We start from the raw sequence: 14,852 nt of genomic DNA on the forward strand, positions 1-14,852 counted from the left end.
TTGCTTGTTAGTTGCTCGCTCTATTGCTATGCCACGATACCTACCACTTGCTATATCATGCCTCCCATATTGCCATGTCAAGCCTCTAACCCACCTTGTCCTAGCAAACCGTTGTTTGGCTATGTTACCGCTTTTGCTCAGCCCCTCTTATAGCGTTGTTAGTTGCAGGTGAAGATGAAGTTTGTTCCATGTTGGAACATGGATATGTTGGGATATCACAATATCTCTTATTTTATTAATGCATCTATATACTTGGAAAAGGGTGAAAGGCTCGGCCTTATGCCTGGTGTTTTGTTCCACTCTTGCCGCCCTAGTTTCCGTCATACCAGTGTTATGTTCCTTGATTCTGCGTTCCTTACACGGTTGGGTGTTATGAGGACCCCTTGACAGTTCGCTTTGAATAAAACTCCTCCAGCAAGGCCCAACCTTTGTTTTACCATTTGCCTCACCTAGTCTTTTTCCCTTGGGTTTCCGGAGCCCGAGGGTCATCTTTATTTTAACCCCTCGGGCCAGTGCTTCTCTAAGTGTTGGTCCAACCTGAGCGATGTCCGGCACCCCCTGGGCAACCAGGGTCTATGCCAACCCGACGTCTTGCTCATCCGGTGTGCCCTGAGAACGAGATATGTGCAGCTCCTATCGGGATTTGTCGACACATTCAGGCGGCTTTGCTGGTCTTGTTTTACCATTATCGAAATGTCTTGTAACCGGGATTCCGAGTCTAATCGGGTCTTCCTGGGAGAAGGAATATCTTTCGTTGACCGTGAGAGCTTGTGATGGGCTAAGTTGGGACACCCCTGCAGGGTTTTGAACTTTCGAAAGCCGTGCCCGCGGTTATGGGCAGAGGGGAATTTGTTAATATCCGGTTGTAGAGAACTTGAAACTTAACTTAATTAAAATGCATCAACCGCGTGTGTAGCCATGATGGTCTCTTCTCGGCGGAGTTCGGGAAGTGAACACGGTTCCTGTGTTATGCTTGAACGTAAGTAACTTCAGGATCACTTCTTGATCACTTCTAGCTTCACGACCGTGCTTTGCTTCTCTTCTCGCTCTCATTTGCGTAAGTTAGCCACCATATATGCTAGTGCTTGCTACATCTCCACCTCATTACCCTTTCCTACCCATAAGCTTAAATAGTCTTGATCTCGCGGGTGTGAGATTACTGAGTCCTCGTGGCTCACAGATACTTCCAAACAGTTGCAGGTTCCGATGATACCAGTGCAGGTGACACAATCCAGCTCAAGTGGGAGCTCGATGAATATCGTGTTTGTGTTGTTTCGTTTCCAGTTGATCAGTAGTGGAGCCCAGTCGGGGCGATCGGGGATCTATCGCATTTGGGGTTGTCTTTATTTTGGTTCCGCAGTCGGACCTTGATTGTATTCTGGATGATGTAATGCTATATTTATGTATTGTGTGAAGTGGCAATTGTAAGCCAACTCTTTATCCCTTTTACTTTCAGTACATGGGATGTGTAAAGATTACCCCTCTTGTGACATGCCTACTATGCGGTTATGCCTCTAAGTCATGCTCTGACACGTGGGAGATATAGCCGCATCGTGGGTGTTACAGGACCCGAGTTGACTAGTCCTCCTGCGTTATCCCGCGGATCTTGCCTCATCCCCGTCTCGCAGCTCCGCGGATCTCGCCCCATCCTCGTCTCCTGCACCCATCGTTGCAGCACGCAGCGTTAATGCCCGCATCTCCTGCCTCCATCACTGCAACACTTGAGGAGCTCGCCGTCGGCCATGGAAGATCGAATCCCCGCGCGGCCATGGATGTAGATCTCACCCCGTTCGCCATTGGATGCAGCAAGGCCATTGACCAATTCCATTCCCGGCGGTTGCAACCCCCACATGCCTCGTGCTTCTGCCTCGCCGCCGACGAGCCGGGCGGCGATGGGCAACACCAGAGGCTTCTGCAGAAACCGTCGCACCCCCTCATGTTGCAACCGTTTACAAAAAAGCTTCATCCCCCTTGATGGAAAGCTTCAACCGGATGTTGAGAAAGCTACAAGATGTCAGCGCCATCACCAGAAAGCTACAACCGTTGACATGAAATGCTACAACCTTCAATGAGAAAAGCTTCAACCGAAACGACACAAAAAGCCTTGCCCAAGCGCTGCTAAAAAGAAAATAGCTACAACCATTGATAGAAAAGCTTCAACTGTAGTTGGTAAAATCTCCAACCATTGAGAGAGAAAGCTACAACTAGACACCATGCAAATCAGAAAAATTGCAACCGCTAACAGAAATGCTTCAACTGTATGTCTGAAAAGCTTCAATCGGCGACCGGCGAGGGGGAGAAAGCCACGAGTGGTGCCGGGTGTGGGCATGTTGGATATGCTACATTGTTTTTGTGTTGGAACCGGCATTTTGCTACGACCGTGTGACATTTTCAATGCCGGTTGTAGCTTTTGCAACCGCCGGTTGTAGCTTTTCGTTTGTCGTCCATGGCTTATGGCTTCAAAGTTGAAGCTATTTTCATTGTCGGATGAAGCTTTTTTCGTCGGCAGATGAAGCTTTTTTTGTCACTGGTTGTAACTTTTCTTTGGTCGTTCATAGTTTTCCGTCATACGATTTGAAACTTTTTCCATAGTTGGTTGAAGCTTTTTTCGTCACCGATTGTAGCTTTTTTCGTCGTAGGTTGCAGCACTGGGCATCTCCCTGGGCGCTCGATTTTTTTGTTGCAAGCGGGGGATGAGCGCCGGCGAGCACACCGGTGAGCTCCGGTCGTCGCCATCGGAGCTACAGCGGTTTCCACGGGAAGCTAGAACTGCACGGGTGGGCTGTTGCATGGACGAAGCCGGTGACGGGGACGGCCGCCGAGGGCTGGAACCGGCGACCAGGGCAGCCGGCGAAGATGGGCGGCGAGGGCGGCGATCAGAGACGGGGAGGGCAGGCGAGGAGGTGGCGACGAGGGGAAAACGCGTGCGGCCGGCGAGACGGGGTTCCTTTTCACGTCCGCGCTCACGAGAGGAAGAAGACGACCTTATTTGGATAAAGATCCAACGGACCGGGACGGGTCGATCTGACGGCTAGGGTTGGACCGGCCGAAGCGTTCGGCCGGTGCGCCGGCGCGTAGCATCGCCCAACTTTTTTTTAGGTTACATGATTTTTTTTCCATATTTGATGAACTTTTTTTAAAAATTAGATGAACTATTTCCAAATTTGATGACTTTATTTTTAAATCGATGATTTTTTTTAACTTCAATGAACTTTAATTTAAAACCAATGTACTGTTTTTCAAAATTGTTGAACTTTTTTGAAATTCGGTGAACTTTTTTCTAATTTGATGAACTTTTTTCTAATTGTTGAACTTTTGTTTCAAATTTGGTAAACTTTTTTGAAAAATCAATGAATTTTTTTCATTAAAATTGGCTTTTCCCAAAAAATCAAATAGTTGAAAAGTCTAAGTGGTATTGCGTAATAAATAGCACGGGTCTTATGATTCTTAAAAAATTCGCGTTGCTATCAATCACTAGTGTTTAGATGGTGTAGTGGCTAGTTGAACATTCCTGCAATGTTGCGGTGCGAATTTGATTCATCGTATTGCCATATTTTAGCGGCGTTTTTTCGCGGGACAGTTATGTGCGTCAGCGGGCCGGCCCACTAGGCGCTGTAGTGGGCGCCAGTTCTGCTTTGCCGACAGTAAAATCAGGGCAAACCCTATTGGACGCTCGTTAGCGTCAGATCGTTGTGGTTTCGCTGAGGCAAGCCTCCGATTGGGCCGGCCCACGTACGAGATTCATTCGCTGCGGCTTCCGTCTCTGTTCTTTGCGTTTTTTCTGTTTTCTTATATGGTTTTTTGCTTCCAGTTTTTCACACTTTTTGACGGGTTTTCAGTTGTTTTGTTCCGTTTTTTTATTTTTGGTTCCTTTTTCTTTTTTTTCTTATTTTATGTTTCCTTTTTTATTTTCTCTTTCTGTTTTTCTTCTCTTTATTTATTATATAAAAGTTCACCGTGTATTACGAAAATCTTCATCGTATTAAGAAAATGTTCATCATATATTATGTAATAGTTCGCCTAGCATTAAAAAATTGTTCACCGTATGTGATGAAATTGTTCAGCATATTTAAAATTTGTTCAGTGTTTGTTTCCAAAAAAGGTTCACTGTCTTTTAAATTTTGTTCAATGTATATTATAAAAATGTTCATCATATATTATGTAATAGTTCACCTAGCATTATAAAAATGTTCGTCGTGTATTACAAAAATGTTCACCATATGTTATGAAATTGTTCAGCATATATTTAAAAGTGTTCATTGCGTATTTAAAATTTGTTCGTCGTACATTAAAAAATTGTTCGACGCATACTACAAATGTTCATTTGTGTATTTAAAATTTGTTCAATGTTTGTTTCCAAAAATGGTTCACTGTCTTTTAAATTTTGTTCAACGTATATTATAAAAAAATGATTTCTTTGGAAAAAAGGATTTTGCCGCCGTTTTACATACTTTAAGACTGGCGCTGCATTAATAGCGTTGTACGTTGCTAGGTCGGTTGGCTTGGTTCGCCAGAATCCTGAATGAGGTCAGGAGTTCGATCCCATCCATGCGTGCGCTGATTTTTTTCGCTCGACCTGTGATAATTGGGCCGGCCCGTTTGCGTGCCGCTTCAGCGAAGCCGGGATGAACGGAAGCTGACGGGCGGCGTATAGGAGCACCCTAAAATCAGGAAACTCCTGTTTTGTTTTCTGAACGGAATCCTAGCGCCACGCGCCTCTGCTCTTGGGCCAGCCCAAGAAGAAGGCAATCACCCACTGGTGGCTCGATCCCTTTTCTTTTGCCGGTCTGATCGTGAAATCACTAATTAAGAAGTCGCTAGGGTCTCTCGGGCAAGAGATTTGATGGAGGAGAAGGCTTTAGGGCTCAGGTTCGGCTACAATCGAGCTGGAGGCCATGATGAAAGAACTAAGGTTAAAGGAGGATGATCTACAGGATGTGGTCGTGGAGGACAACGAATTGCCGGAAGGAGAAACGCGTTGGATGGCAGTCGCCCTGGTACACACAGATAAACCCTATAGTCGATACTGGTTTTACGGCAACATAATTTATGCGTGTTGGTCTCCTGGTCGGCTCGTCACATCGGCAATGTCCGGCGAGAAATTAAGAAGCTCAAAATGGAGTTGGAACTTTCACAGAATGCACCCTCCAGAACTGGGCCATCCCATGCAAAGGTTAAAGTACGCGATCACCTCAGAGTTATACCACATGGAGGAGATTATGATGCGACAGAGGTCGCGCATAGACTGGCTCTCGGATGGCGACCGTAACACCAGGTTGTTCCAACAGTGTGCTAGCATGCGCCGTCGAAAAAAATAAAATAAAAGAACTTGTGCGTGCTGATGGTACGACAGTGGCAGATCCAACAGAAATGGAACATTTGGTGAAGTCCTTCTATAAAAATTTGTTTACTGGGAGGGCACGTCTGGAATGGAGGAGGTGCTTAACTTGGTTCCCGTCAAAGTCACGTCAGAGATGAATCAGCTCTTCTTGCTCCCTACTCACATGAGAAGGTAAAAATGGCTCTCTTCCAAATGTCCCCAACCAAGGCGTCGGGAACAGACGGGTATCCTGCACGTTTCTTTCAAAGACATTGGGATTTGGTTAGAAACGAGGTGACAAATATTGTCTTGAGAATTATACGAAGGGAGGAGAGCACGGAAGTGCTCAACGAGACTATTCTAGTGCTGATTCCGTAGCCAACCCAAACTCACTATCTCAGTTTTGTCCCATATAAGCTTGTGCAACGTTCTCTGTAAGATAGCTTCCAGGGTTGTTTCAAATCGTTTAAAGCTAATCCTACCTGAGATCATATCAGAAGAGTAATCTGCCTTTGTTCCTGGTCATCTAGTTACAGAGAACATAATTTTTACATATGAGTGTCTGCATTTTATGAAGCGTAACAAGGCAAAGAAAAACATATTTGTTGCACACGAACTGGAGATGAAAGCTTATGATAGTGTGGAATGGAGCTATTTGGAAGCTATAATGGCCAAGATGGGGTTTGCACGAGCTTGGATCTCCATCATCATGGGAAAGGTAAGCTTGGTTAATTTTTCCGTGTTGTTAAATGGCAACAAACTTGAGAGCTTCAAATCAACCCGAGGTATCCGGCAGGGGGGCCTATATATCTCCTTACTTATTCTTGTTGGCAGCGAAGGGCCTTTCGTGCCTCCAAAAAAAGAACGATTCATCAAACCTTAGTGGTATACAGGTGGCCCAAACGGCTCTTCCGGTAAGCCACTTGCTCTTTGCAGATGACAACATGTTGTTCTTCAAGGTATATGGTAATGGAGCAAGAGAGTTATCCTCTGTTTTGGATAAATATTGTAAGGCGTCAGGGCAGAAGATAAATTTGTCAAAGTCATCTATCTTTTCATCAAGGGGTGTCCTACAACCTTGAGAAACGGGATAAAAACATGTTTTGGAAGTGCCAAACGAAACACTTTCCGAGAAATACTTGGGCATGCCTCGTGATGTTGGCAACTCAAAAAATGGGGCTTTCAAATTTTTGCATGACAGAGTATGGAATAAAGTAAAAGGATGGATGGAAAAATTGTTGTCTGCGGGTGGGAAGGATGTTCCCCATTAAAAGTGTGGCTCAGATTGTTCCAGTCTACTCGATGTCCTACTTTTTTTTTACTTCTTAGAGGTCTTTGTTAGCACATTAATTCTCTTATCAGGAAATTTTGGGTGGGAAAGTAAGGAAGGAAAAAAAAGGCTGCATGGGTGTCTTGAGAAGTTCTGACAAGACTAAAATACATGGGAGGTTTGGTTTCTGTGACGTAGAACCATTCAACCTTGCTTTGCTGGCTAGGCAAGCATGGCACATTCTTGAGGACCCATGCACTCTTAGTGCAAGAATCCTCAAAGCAAAATACTTTCCTTCAATGGATGTCTTACAAGCTGAATTGGGTAGCTGGCCATCTCAAGTGTGGCATGTGATAGTTGAAGAAGGTAAGGGTATATTGGCTCAAGGTCTTATCAGAAGAGTGGGAAATGGTGCAACTACTCATATTTGGCATGATAACTGGTTGCCCGAGGAGCATAACATGAGGCCCATAGTGAGTATGATACATAACCCACCCAAGCTAGTCAATGAGCTCTTCCTGCACGATATTGCTGGTTGGAACAAGGAACTGGTCCGAAGCACTTTCATCAAGTTTGACGCCGACGCTATCTTATCTATACCAGCATGTAAAAGGCCGATTGATGATTTCTGGGCTTGGAGCCACGACCCTAAGGGCATATTTTCAGTAAGGTCGGCTTATCGCATGCTACACTGGTGAAAAATATCCTAGCTATGGCGTGCCAAATTTGCCTTTTCTGGCGTAGGGCTCCAACGCCACCAATATGGCGCCAGTGAAATTTTTTAGTGGTGGCGTTGGCACACACGTCAACACTACTATGAGTATTGTTGGTGTGCCACGTGGCGAACGACGGCAATATATTGGTGTTAGCTATGGTGTTGTGTGTGTGCCAACTCCGGCAATTAGATTTTTCGCTAATAAAAAGTATGTACCCAACAATTTAAACCTATTATATATGTAGCCATTTAAACTTACTTAGGGCCTGTTTGGTTCCAATAAGTCACCTGACTTATAAGTCAGGTGATTTAAAACCAGTGACTTATAAGTCACGCCTGTTTGGTTGTCACCTGACTTATAAGTCACCTGACCACACCTTCACACCTTGTTTTTATGTAAAGATGACGGGACCCGCGCAAAAAGGAGTGATTTATAAGTTTTAAGGGCTTGTTTGGTTTCAATAAGGGCCTGTTTGGTTCCAATAAGTCACCTGACTTATAAGTCAGGTGACTTAAAACTAGTGACTTATAAGTCATGCATGTTTGGTTGTCACCTGACTTATAAGTCATCTGAGCACACCTTCCCACCTTGTTTTTTTATGTAAAGGTTGTGGGACCCATACAAAAGAGGGTGACTTATAAGTTTGAAGTTGGGGTGGAGCAACTTATGACTTATAAGTTGGGGTGACTTATAAGTTGGGTCTGTTTGGCAAAATAAGTCACTTTTTTCACTTTTCGACTTATAAGTTGGTGACTTATTTGAAACCAAACAGGGGCCTTATTGGAACCAAAAAATGTTCATGTATTCGAAAAATGTTTGTCAACTCAAAAAAAATGTATTCGAAAAATGTTCGTCAATTCAAAAAAATGTTCGTCAAGTTCAAAAAATATGTTCGCTTTCTCAAAAAATGTTTGCGTATTTGGGAAAAAATGTTCGTCAATTCAAAAAATGATCTCAAATTTGTAAAAAAAATACGAGTTTTAAAAATTGTTCACGATTGGAGAAAATATGTAAATTGGAAGATGGCTACAGAAATAAATAAAAAATAACTTTAAGTAAACAAAATATAAATAAGAAAAAATTGTTCACGATTGGAGAAAATATGTAAATTGGAAGATGGCTACAAAAATAAATAAAAAATAACTTTAAGTAAACAAAATATAAATAAGAAAAAACATACACGAGAAAAGAAACAGGAAAAATAAAGGAAAAACAATTGAAAACCGGAAAAACCGGTTCTCAAACCTCCCAAAACCGGCAGGGAGGTAATCCCGAAATGTGCGGGCCGAGAAAGGAGCGGACGCTCTAGGGGGTATGATCCAGCTCGCAAAAACGTTACACGTACGACCTTTTACGGGGCTGCTAGATAGATTGACAGAACGTCTCAGTACTGACACTTGAAAAAGCTGTTTTCAAGGTCATCGCTTCGGTGAATCACTTGAGCCCTGAGACATTTTCGGTGCCATGGAGTTGGACCATTGAGCTATTATGCTTTCTTCAAAGGATGGCTGCTTTCAAGCCTTCCATAAATCCTTTTCATCCCCCCCTTCCCCGCCCCCCCCCCCCCCGCGCGGAGATTTTCACCCATGTGGGGCCCTGCCCAAACTCTTCATCCAATTAAAGCCTGCCATTTCAGAAATCACTCCGTAATCTTAAGGGCATGGCCAACGCTCCAGCCTGTACCGATGCCCCAGCCGCCACATCGACCTGCCCGATGCCACGTCCGCCAAACCTATCGCCTGCAGAGCAAAGCGGTCTCCTACAGAAGAGCTCGCCTCCTCCCTGACAAAAGCAACGAGGCGACCGCTCAGGCGACGCGGTATGGGATCGATCGCTCCACTCCCCGCAGGACCACGTAGGCCCAACAAAAGCCGGCGGCGCAAGGGCGCGTACGAGAAGGGAAGCGCGGGAACGGGGAATGGGAAGCGCGCGAACCAGGGCAGTAGAGGCACGAGGCGCGAACAAGAGGAGAAGCAGCGCACCCTCGTCCTTAGCCCGCCGTCGATTCGAGCTCTCCGTGCAAGGTATGACGCTACTTCTTCCCCTGCCTCCTCTTGTGCTGGTGGCCAGATTGATTTGATTCAGATTGGTTCAGTAAATTAGGCTAGAGTTTGATGGATTCTGGTGATTTGCTCCAAGAACAAGATTGATTCCCCTATCCTGTGATTTAGATTCAATCAATTTGGATAAGGTGGACATGCTTGTGGAAATCCCCATCTATTTCTTCTTATTAATCCCTGAGAGAAACGTGTTAGATCCGTGCTATTACTCTGCACTTTGTAGTTGCGAGTAGAAAATCATGTCATTTAGTACATGTGCAGAAGAACATACAGAGAAAATTATATAAACAAGGTTCCGGTCTGTTGTAGGCCATGTCCGTGGATTGAGACTATTTACATGTGATTCATTTTGGCATATAAAAGTACTACAAAGCATGGATGTTGAGACAGTGCTCTGGGGCCTGTTTGGTTGCCGTGCGCTACAATACCCGCATTGCATACACTTCTCCACCCAACCTGGCTATGCAAATGTAGCCTCAAATGCACCATATGCATGTTGTTTGGTTGCCTGCATGCCCTCTTACCTGCATTGGGCTGAACCACACTGCCTGGTGTTTGGTTGCCTACATGTTAGTCCACAAAACCAAGGCATGGTGTTTGGTTGTATGCAAGTCCTGATGTGTGGTAACCTCTTTGGCTAGTTGGTGAGGTTACCACCACACTTCGGCAGCACACATCATAAGCACAACAGAGTGTAAATAGAGCATCAACTAGCATAATTCAGATATAAGCAGTACCACAGATATAACAGTTCAACGCATAAACCATAAACATGTTCAAAGCAGATTCGACAGTACGCTCGAAAGAGGTGGCCCGACCCTACTCCTTGGCGGAGAAGGCTTCGTCGTGCTTCCCGCACTTGTTGACGACCTCAATGCCATCGTCGTCGAAGATGATGACCTTGAGGGTGTCGAGAGTGAGGAGCTTGAACGTCCCCATGTAGCCGATCTTGATCGGCTGAACGGCTACGTAGGTGGCCCAACCCTGATCCAGGGTCACCCTGCCGTTCATCAGCTTGACCGTCACCTTCCAGGAGCAGCCGGTGTTGTTCCTGAGCTTGAACTCCGTCGGCACCGTGACGAAGTACTTGGTGAAGTCCAGGGGCATGGGGATGCACTCAAGCTTCGATGCAAGGATGACCTTGCAGAAGTGAGTTGGGCCATCCTCCTGATGGTAGTGGCCGTAGTTGCGGCGCTTGTTGCTGGGGGGCTCCTCCATGCCCTCATCGTCGCCACCCTCAGGCGTCTTCGGGTCTTCCTCGGCGGTGGGCGGTAGCTCAACCTCGTCGGGCATTGGGTGAAGGGGCTGCTTTCCCTTGCTGTCAACGGCCGGGAGCACCTCCGTGTCCTTGATCTGCACACAAGTCATGGAGTCAGTCATTGCATAGAGTTCATGGCTAATTCAAGAGCTTGTAGTTAAAACGACATGACTGTCACTCTTCTCCTCCTCTCCATCCCCCCTATACTTACTCACCCTGCCCACCACTATTTACCCACCCCCTCTCTTCTCTCACTGTCAACCTTCCTCCTCCCCATCGCCATGAGCTCTAGCTCCAACCCCAATGCCAACCCCTTCCCTTGGGGTATTGGTTGGAGGGCCTTCTTCCTCGGGTGGACGGCTGGTGACCGGACCAAGTTCGAGAACACCATGGAGGTGTGCTCGAACTTCGGCTCCATGCCGGACATGCAGAATGAATCTCATGAAGGCCACTAAAGATGAGCTGAAGACGCCGATTCCTGACCCAGCGAAGGGTGCGATGGCAGTTGACATCATTCGCCGAGCCATGAATCAGGCCATCCCCGACGACCCTAAACAGAGGAAGAAATGGTGCAAGTATAAGACCTACTGGGCTCCTAATGATCGCCGTGCCGTGCTACCTCTTGAGCACTTGCGTTGGTTTTCCCTTGAAGAGGAAAGGGTGATGCAGCAAAGTAGCGTAAGTATTTCCCTCAGTTTTTGAGAACCAAGGTATCAATCCAGTAGGAGGCTGTAACGCCCCGGACACACCCACCGGTGGTCGTTACTCCTGGCGGGATCTAAACTGGCCCCACAGATCAATACTAGTCTTTTCTGTGCACTTTGTCCTTGCTCGTGCGCACCCGGGAGCAACTTCCCGGTCGGTCACCCATACTGACACTACTCCAAGCTGAGAACGCTTAACTTTGGAGTTCTGTCCGAATGGGCTCCCGGAAAAGAAGGAATTCCTTATTGATATGAGTAGTCTATCATCCCTAATAAGCCAGACCATCACATACACCCCCACTCAGAGGAACCGACGTCCTCATCGGGCCACAGGAATGTTCCCTCTTGGCACATATGTCTGTGCATCTAGTCAGGTACATGTACCATGCCGTGTGCCATGACGGGTCACAAACGTCACGAACAACATGACCGTGCACCTGTCCGCAAACATCCGTGTAACCGCGAGGGTCGGCTCTAATACCAACTTGTAATGCCCCGGACACACCCGTCGATGGTCGTTACTCCTCGCGGGATCTAGACTGGCCCTAGAGATCAATACTAGTCTTTTCTGCGCACTTTATCCTCACTCGTGCGCACCCAGGATCAACTTCCCGGTCGGTCACCCATCCTGACACTACTCCAAGCCGAGCACGCTTAACTTTGGAGTTCTGTCTGAATGGGCTCTCGGAAAAGAAGGAATTCCTTATTGATATGAGTAGTCTATCATCCCTAATAAGCCAGGCCATCACAGAGGCCACACACGAGTCCCTCGCACCTACACAAACAAATAAATCCTCGCAACCAACGTGATAAGGGGTTGTCAATCCCTACACGGTCACTTAAGAGAGTGAGATATGATAGATATGATAAGATAATATTTTTGGTATTTTTATGATAAAGATGCAAAGTAAAATAAATGGCAAAGGAAATAACTAAGTATTGGAAGATTAATATATGATGGAAGATAGACCCGGGGGCCATAGGTTTCACTAGTGGCTTCTCTCAAGAGCATAAGTATTCACGGTGGGTAAACAAATTACTGTTGAGCAATTGGCAGAATTGAGCATAGTTATGAGAATATCTAGGTATGATCATGTATATAGGCATGATATGTCTCCAACGTATCTACTTTTCCAAACACTTTTGCCCTTGTTTTGGACTCTAACTTGCATGATTTGAATGAAACTAACCCGGACTGACGCTGTTTTCAGCAGAACTACCATGGTGTTATTTATCTGCAGGAGCAAACGTTCTCGAAATGACCTGAACCTTCATGGAGCCACTTTTCAGAAAATAAGAAAAATACCTACCAAAGATGAAGGCCAGTGGGCCCACCGTCTCTCCACGAGGGTGGGGGGCGCGCCTGCCCCCTAGGGCGCTCCCCCTACCTCATGGGCCCCCTGTTGCCTCTCTGACTCCAACTCCACCTCCATATATTGAGTTTCGGGGATAAAAAAATCAGAGAGAAGAAATCATCGTGTTTTATGATATGGAGCCGCCGCCAAGCCCTAAAACCTCCCAGGAGGGCTGATCTGGAGTCCGTTCGGGGCTCCAAAGAGGGAAATCCGTCGCCATCGTCATCATCAACCATCTTCCATCACCAATTTCATGATGCTCACTGTCGTGCATGAGTAATTCCATCGTAGGCTTGTTGGACGATGATGGGTTGGATGGGATCTATCATGTAATCGAGTTAGTTTTGTTAGGATTTGATCCCTAGTATCCACTATGTTCTGAGATTGATGTTGCTATGACTTTGCTATGCTTAATGCTTGTCACTAGGGCCCGAGTGCCATGATTTCAGATCTGAACCTATTATGTTTTCATCAATATATGAGTGTTCTTGATCCTATCTTACAAGTCTATAGTCACCTATTATGTGTTATAATCCGTTAACCCCGAAGTGACAATAATCGGGACCACTCCCGGTGATGACCATAGTTTGAGGAGTTCATGTATTCACTATGTGCTAATGCTTTGTTCCGGTTCTCTATTAAAAGGAGGCCTTAATATCCCTTAGTTTCCAATAGGACCCCGCTGCCACGGGAGGGTAGGACAAAAGATGTCATGCAAGTTCTTTTTCATAAGCACGTATGACTATATACAGAATACATGCCTACATTACATTGACGAACTCGAGCTAGTTCTGTGTCACCCTAGGTTATGACTGTTACATGATGAACCGCATCTGGCATAATTCTCCATCACCGATCCATTGCCTACGAGCTTTCCACATATTGTTCTTCGCTTATTTACTTTCCCGTTGCTATTGCTATCATCACTACAAATACCAAAAACATTACTTTTACTACTGTTACCTTTTGCTATCGTTACCACTACTATCATATTACTTTGCTACTAAATACTTTGCTGCAGATATTAAGTTTCCAGGTGTGGTTGAATTGACAACTCAGCTGCTAATACTTGATAATATTCTTTGGCTCCCCTTGTGTCGAATCAATAAATTTGGGTTGAATACTTTACCCTCGAAAACTGTTGTGATCCCCTATACTTGTGGGTTATCAAGACTATTTTCTGGTGCCGTTGCCGGGGAGCATAGCTCTATTCTTTGAGTCACTTGGAATTTATATCTGCTTATCATTATGAAGAACTTGAGAGATCCAAAAACCAAGATCTATCCCTCAACTACGAGGGGAGGTAAGGAACTGCCATCTAGCTCTGCACTTGATTCACCTTCTGTTATGAGTAAGTTTGCGACACCTACACCTGCTTCTGCTATTCGTTCTGATATGTCGCATGTTATTGATGATGCCACTTCTTCTATGCATGATACTTATGATGAAACTACCTCTATGCCTGATACTACTATGCCACTTAGCGATTTTCTTGATGAACAACTTGCTAGGGCTAGAGAGATTGAAAATATTGAATCTGATGATACTGATGAAAGTGATGATGAAGAATCACTTGTTATTCCTAAGGGTAATGTATTTGATCAAGAAGCTTCTTTAGCTATTTTAGCTTGCCAAAATAGAACCGAGGTCAAAAGATTATTAGCTAAATGGAGTAAGCAATCTCTAAATGCTAGAATGAAACCTGACCCTGCTTTTGCTACTTCACCTATCTTTGTTACTGATAAGGATTATGAATTCTCTCTTGATCCTAATATAATTACTTTGGTTGAATCTGATCCTTTTCACGGTTATGAATCTGAAACTGCTGTGGCACATCTTACTAAATTGAATGATATAGCTACCCTGTTTACTAAAGATGAGAGAACTCGCTACTTTTATATCCTTAAAATATTTCCGTTCTCATTAAAGGGTGATGCTAAGATATGGTTTAATTCTCTTGATCCTGGTTGTGTGTGTAGTCCCCAAGATATGATTTATTACTTCTCTGCTAAATATTTCCCTGCTCATAAGAAACAAGCTGCTTTAAGGGATATATATAATTTTGTGCAAATTGAAGAAGAGAGTCTCCCATAAGCTTGGGGGAGGCTTCTCCAATTACTTAATGCTTTGCCTGATCATCCTCTTAAAAAATGAAATACTTGATATCTT

Source organism: Triticum aestivum, chromosome 7A (assembly GCF_018294505.1).
Source record: "Triticum aestivum cultivar Chinese Spring chromosome 7A, IWGSC CS RefSeq v2.1, whole genome shotgun sequence".
Lineage (NCBI taxonomy): Eukaryota > Viridiplantae > Streptophyta > Magnoliopsida > Poales > Poaceae > Triticum > Triticum aestivum.